Source organism: Anomaloglossus baeobatrachus, unplaced genomic scaffold (genome assembly GCF_048569485.1).
Source record: "Anomaloglossus baeobatrachus isolate aAnoBae1 unplaced genomic scaffold, aAnoBae1.hap1 Scaffold_4649, whole genome shotgun sequence".
In the NCBI taxonomy this organism is placed as follows: domain Eukaryota; kingdom Metazoa; phylum Chordata; class Amphibia; order Anura; family Aromobatidae; genus Anomaloglossus; species Anomaloglossus baeobatrachus.
The window spans coordinates 25,118-31,117 of record NW_027443990.1 but is presented as its reverse complement, the minus strand read 5'-3'; the positions used below and the strand labels follow the sequence as shown (position 1 = coordinate 31,117).

The 6,000-nt window shown below is 46.5% G+C and overlaps 3 non-coding genes and 1 pseudogene across 3 annotated transcripts; all 4 read right to left on the bottom strand.

Annotated features, from left to right (window-relative positions):
* On the bottom strand, window positions 1-174 carry LOC142280988 (U2 spliceosomal RNA; annotated as a pseudogene; the record flags this gene model as incomplete).
* Window positions 175-1,558: 1,384 nt separating this feature from the next.
* Window positions 1,559-1,748, bottom strand: LOC142280987 (U2 spliceosomal RNA). The gene has a single exon (XR_012743151.1). It is a non-coding gene; the product is annotated as a U2 spliceosomal RNA (small nuclear RNA).
* A 1,388-nt stretch (window positions 1,749-3,136) lies between these two features.
* LOC142280986 (U2 spliceosomal RNA) lies at window positions 3,137-3,327 on the bottom strand. Its single transcript, XR_012743150.1, has one exon. It is a non-coding gene; the product is annotated as a U2 spliceosomal RNA (small nuclear RNA).
* A 1,387-nt stretch (window positions 3,328-4,714) lies between these two features.
* On the bottom strand, window positions 4,715-4,905 carry LOC142280985 (U2 spliceosomal RNA). The gene has a single exon (XR_012743149.1). It is a non-coding gene; the product is annotated as a U2 spliceosomal RNA (small nuclear RNA).
* Window positions 4,906-6,000: the final 1,095 nt, after the last annotated feature.

Here is a 6,000-nt window from a genome sequence, read left to right as displayed (position 1 = left end):
CTGGAGGTACTGCAATACCAGGTCAATGCGTGGAGTGGACAGAGCAAGCTCTTTTTCCATCTCCCTGTTCTAAAAATCCATTTAATATATGGTCCCCAGATAGGGACGTATCAGATATTAAACTGATAAGAACAGATACTACACTTGATCTTAGCCAAAAGGCCGAGAAGCGTAACCAGAATTGGTTTGGGCCTCGAGTGGCACCCTGGCCTATGCCGGACACATCTTAGGGAGAGAGAGCGAGAGGGAGACAAACCCACGCCTACACAAGACATTTTGTCACCCAAGCCAACCCTTGAAAAGGCTGCTTTGCAGAGCCAAAACAAGAAGAATGGTGCGTTTTGCAGCCGCCGCCCACTGCAATGAATCTGAATAACTCCTCCTTTAGGGCGCAAGCAACTCCCCTCCCCCTTGCAGTCTTTCCAATTCACGATACAAAAAGACGGACAGGACAGGTTGCCTGACTTTCCGTCACTGCCACCCTTTGCCATCCTTACCCGTAGAAAGCCCTTTCATCATCCCCAAACCCTAATCATTTCCCTTTCCTTCCCAGCCCCAAACCCTGCCCTCTGTACCTTTCTCACCACCCGCTTCCCTTCTCCTGTCATCCCCCTACCACCCGGGAAAAAAAGAGATTGCCCCCTCCTTCCACTAGCCCACCCTCCCACCCAAAGAACAACTTCTTCTGCGCAGCTTGTTTTCTAGCAGCAGCGCTATTGTGATGTCATCGGGGGGCATTGTGACAAGCCGCCAGTGTTCCGTCTCTTCATGTTGTGCACAGTTCAAAACGGAAAATACATCAACAGGCAGACTACAGAAAAGCTTACTATCAAAGGTTAGAGGGGGGCTTTCTCAGAGGGCTTTTTACAGTTTTTTCTATTCCCAATTAGCCGTTTAAGTGTACTTATTGAAAGTAGTAATTCTTTCATAGGCCGCCCTTTCTTAGTATTTGACGTTCCTTATATTGCGGTATGAGGCTTCGCAGTAGGTTGCAAACATTCATCACCCATGACTGTCCCCAATTGAGCTCAGAAGCTCAATGTCTATCATGACCTCTCTTTTAGAATGTCCAAGAGCAAGCAAACTATTCCTCAGGAGAGGGCGCCAACAGACTACTAAAGAGATCATCATTACTCAAAGAAAACCCCAAAAACCAATGCATGATAGGAATAAACAGGTAACTTTCTTTGGAGTGGAAGCGGAGAGATCGCACCAGATGCCAATTCTAGATGTTATCACACCTGTGGTCACTGCAGCAGCAGGTGAATCCACTTTGTCCAAAAGGGATCTATTCCATTCAATTGCAAATGATCTAGATAAGACAGAGAACTGCAGCACGGGGACATAGCCGAGTTGGTCAGGTTGAGTGGTGATGAGTTTGCTATTTGGATGAATAAAGAAAGTCAAAAGTGTGAAAGATAAAAAACAAAAGGAGGAAGTGTGAAAAGTGAATGGGCCAAATTGAGGTGCATATGAAGACGTATGCTTTCTTCCAATCATTAAATCGGGCTAATATGAATCAGGTGAATTGAGTTCTGCTTTTGGAAACTGGGTTAAGAAGGGGTGCACCGTTCCTGGAGGTACTGCAATACCAGGTCAATGCGTGGAGTGGACAGAGCAAGCTCTTTTTCCATCTCCCTGTTCTAAAAATCCATTTAATATATGGTCCCCAGATAGGGGACGTATCAGATATTAAACTGATAAGAACAGATACTACACTTGATCTTAGCCAAAAGGCGAGAAGCGATAACCAGAATTGGTTTGGGCCTCGAGTGGCACCCTGGCCTATGCCGGACACATCTTAGGAGAGAGAGCGAGAGGGAGACAAACCCACGCCTAACACAAGACATTTTGTCACCCAAGCCAACCCTTGAAAAGGCTGCTTTGCAGAGCCAAAACAAGAAGAATGGTGCGTTTTGCAGCCGCCGCCCACTGCAATGAATCTGAATAACTCCTCCTTTAGGGCGCAAGCAACTCCCCTCCCCCTTGCAGTCTTTCCAATTCACGATACAAAAAGACGGACAGGACAGGTTGCCTGACTTTCCGTCACTGCCACCCTTTGCCATCCTTACCCGTAGAAAGCCCTTTCATCATCCCCAAACCCTAATCTTTTCCCTTTCCTTCCCAGCCCCCAAACCCTGCCCTCTGTACCTTTCTCACCACCCCGCTTCCCTTCTCCTGTCATCCCCTACCACCCGGGAAAAAAAGAGATTGCCCCCTCCTTCCACTAGCCCACCCTCCCACCCAAAGAACAACTTCTTCTGCGCAGCTTGTTTTCTAGGCAGCAGCGCTATTGTGATGTCATCGGGGGCATTGTGACAAGCCGCCAGTGTTCCGTCTCTTCATGTTGTGCACAGTTCAAACGGAAATACATCAACAGGCAGACTACAGAAAGCTTACTATCAAAGGTTAGAGGGGGGCTTTCTCAGAGGGCTTTTTACAGTTTTTCTATTCCCAATTAGCCGTTTAAGTGTACTTATTGAAAGTAGTAATTCTTTCATAGGCCGCCCTTTCTTAGTATTTGACGTTCCTTATATTGCGGTATGAGGCTTCGCAGTAGGTTGGCAAACATTCATCACCCATGACTGTCCCCAATTGAGCTCAGAAGCTCAATGTCTATCATGACCTCTCTTTTAGAATGTCCAAAGAGCAAGCAAACTATTCCTCCAGGAGAGGGCGCCAACAGACTACTAAAGAGATCATCATTACTCAAAGAAAACCCAAAACCAATGCATGATAGAATAAACAGGTAACTTTCTTTGGAGTGGAAGCGGAGAGATCGCACCAGATGCCAATTCTAGATGTTATCACACCTGTGGTCACTGCAGCAGCAGGTGAATCCACTTTGTCCAAAAGGGATCTATTCCATTCAATTGCAAATGATCTAGATAAGACAGAGAACTGCAGCACGGGGACATAGCGAGTTGGTCAGGTTGAGTGGTGATGAGTTTGCTATTTGGATGAATAAAGAAAGTCAAAAGTGTGAAAGATAAAAAACAAAAGGAGGAAGTGTGAAAAGTGAATGGGCCAAATTGAGGTGCATATGAAGACGTATGCTTTCTTCCAATTCATTAAATCGGGCTAATATGAATCAGGTGAATTGAAATTGAGTTCTGCTTTTGGAAACTGGGTTAAGAAGGGGTGCACCGTTCCTGGAGGTACTGCAATACCAGGTCAATGCGTGGAGTGGACAGAGCAAGCTCTTTTTCCATCTCCCTGTTCTAAAAATCCATTTAATATATGGTCCCCAGATAGGGGACGTATCAGATATTAAACTGATAAGAACAGATACTACACTTGATCTTAGCCAAAAGGCCGAGAAGCGATAACCAGAATTGGTTTGGGCCTCGAGTGGCACCCTGGCCTATGCCGGACACATCTTAGGGAGAGAGAGCGAGAGGGAGACAAACCCACGCCTACACAAGACATTTTGTCACCCAAGCCAACCCTTGAAAAGGCTGCTTTGCAGAGCCAAAACAAGAAGAATGGTGCGTTTTGCAGCCGCCGCCCACTGCAATGAATCTGAATAACTCCTCCTTTAGGGCGCAAGCAACTCCCCTCCCCCTTGCAGTCTTTCCAATTCACGATACAAAAAGACGGACAGGACAGGTTGCCTGACTTTCCGTCACTGCCACCCTTTGCCATCCTTACCCGTAGAAAGCCCTTTCATCATCCCCAAACCCTAATCTTTTCCCTTTCCTTCCCAGCCCCCAAACCCTGCCCTCTGTACCTTTCTCACCACCCGCTTCCCTTCTCCTGTCATCCCCCTACCACCCGGGAAAAAAAGAGATTGCCCCCTCCTTCCACTAGCCCACCCTCCCACCCAAAGAACAACTTCTTCTGCGCAGCTTGTTTTCTAGGCAGCAGCGCTATTGTGATGTCATCGGGGGGCATTGTGACAAGCCGCCAGTGTTCCGTCTCTTCATGTTGTGCACAGTTCAAACGGAAAATACATCAACAGGCAGACTACAGAAAAGCTTACTATCAAAGGTTAGAGGGGGGCTTTCTCAGAGGGCTTTTTACAGTTTTTCTATTCCCAATTAGCCGTTTAAGTGTACTTATTGAAAGTAGTAATTCTTTCATAGGCCGCCCTTTCTTAGTATTTGACGTTCCTTATATTGCGGTATGAGGCTTCGCAGTAGGTTGCAAACATTCATCACCCATGACTGTCCCCAATTGAGCTCAGAAGCTCAATGTCTATCATGACCTCTCTTTTAGAATGTCCAAGAGCAAGCAAACTATTCCTCCAGGAGAGGGCGCCAACAGACTACTAAAGAGATCATCATTACTCAAAGAAAACCCCAAAAACCAATGCATGATAGGAATAAACAGGTAACTTTCTTTGGAGTGGAAGCGGAGAGATCGCACCAGATGCCAATTCTAGATGTTATCACACCTGTGGTCACTACAGCAGCAGGTGAATCCACTTTGTCCAAAAGGGATCTATTCCATTCAATTGCAAATGATCTAGATAAGACAGAGAACTGCAGCACGGGGACATAGCCGAGTTGGTCAGGTTGAGTGGTGATGAGTTTGCTATTTGGATGAATAAAGAAAGTCAAAAGTGTGAAAGATAAAAAACAAAAGGAGGAAGTGTGAAAAGTGAATGGGCCAAATTGAGGTGCATATGAAGACGTATGCTTTCTTCCAATTCATTAAATCGGGCTAATATGAATCAGGTGAATTGAGTTCTGCTTTTGGAAACTGGGTTAAGAAGGGGTGCACCGTTCCTGGAGGTACTGCAATACCAGGTCAATGCGTGGAGTGGACAGAGCAAGCTCTTTTTCCATCTCCCTGTTCTAAAAATCCATTTAATATATGGTCCCCAGATAGGGGACGTATCAGATATTAAACTGATAAGAACAGATACTACACTTGATCTTAGCCAAAAGGCCGAGAAGCGATAACCAGAATTGGTTTGGGCCTCGAGTGGCACCCTGGCCTATGCCGGACACATCTTAGGGAGAGAGAGCGAGAGGGAGACAAACCCACGCCTACACAAGACATTTTGTCACCCAAGCCAACCCTTGAAAAGGCTGCTTTGCAGAGCCAAAACAAGAAGAATGGTGCGTTTTGCAGCCGCCGCCCACTGCAATGAATCTGAATAACTCCTCCTTTAGGGCGCAAGCAACTCCCCTCCCCCTTGCAGTCTTTCCAATTCACGATACAAAAAGACGGACAGGACAGGTTGCCTGACTTTCCGTCACTGCCACCCTTTGCCATCCTTACCCGTAGAAAGCCCTTTCATCATCCCCAAACCCTAATCTTTTCCCTTTCCTTCCCAGCCCCCAAACCCTGCCCTCTGTACCTTTCTCACCACCCGCTTCCCTTCTCCTGTCATCCCCCTACCACCCGGGAAAAAAAGAGATTGCCCCCTCCTTCCACTAGCCCACCCTCCCACCCAAAGAACAACTTCTTCTGCGCAGCTTGTTTTCTAGGCAGCAGCGCTATTGTGATGTCATCGGGGGGCATTGTGACAAGCCGCCAGTGTTCCGTCTCTTCATGTTGTGCACAGTTCAAACGGAAAATACATCAACAGGCAGACTACAGAAAAGCTTACTATCAAAGGTTAGAGGGGGGCTTTCTCAGAGGGCTTTTTACAGTTTTTCTATTCCCAATTAGCCGTTTAAGTGTACTTATTGAAAGTAGTAATTCTTTCATAGGCCGCCCTTTCTTAGTATTTGACGTTCCTTATATTGCGGTATGAGGCTTCGCAGTAGGTTGCAAACATTCATCACCCATGACTGTCCCCAATTGAGCTCAGAAGCTCAATGTCTATCATGACCTCTCTTTTAGAATGTCCAAGAGCAAGCAAACTATTCCTCCAGGAGAGGGCGCCAACAGACTACTAAAGAGATCATCATTACTCAAAGAAAACCCCAAAAACCAATGCATGATAGGAATAAACAGGTAACTTTCTTTGGAGTGGAAGCGGAGAGATCGCACCAGATGCCAATTCTAGATGTTATCACACCTGTGGTCACTGCAGCAGCAGGTGAA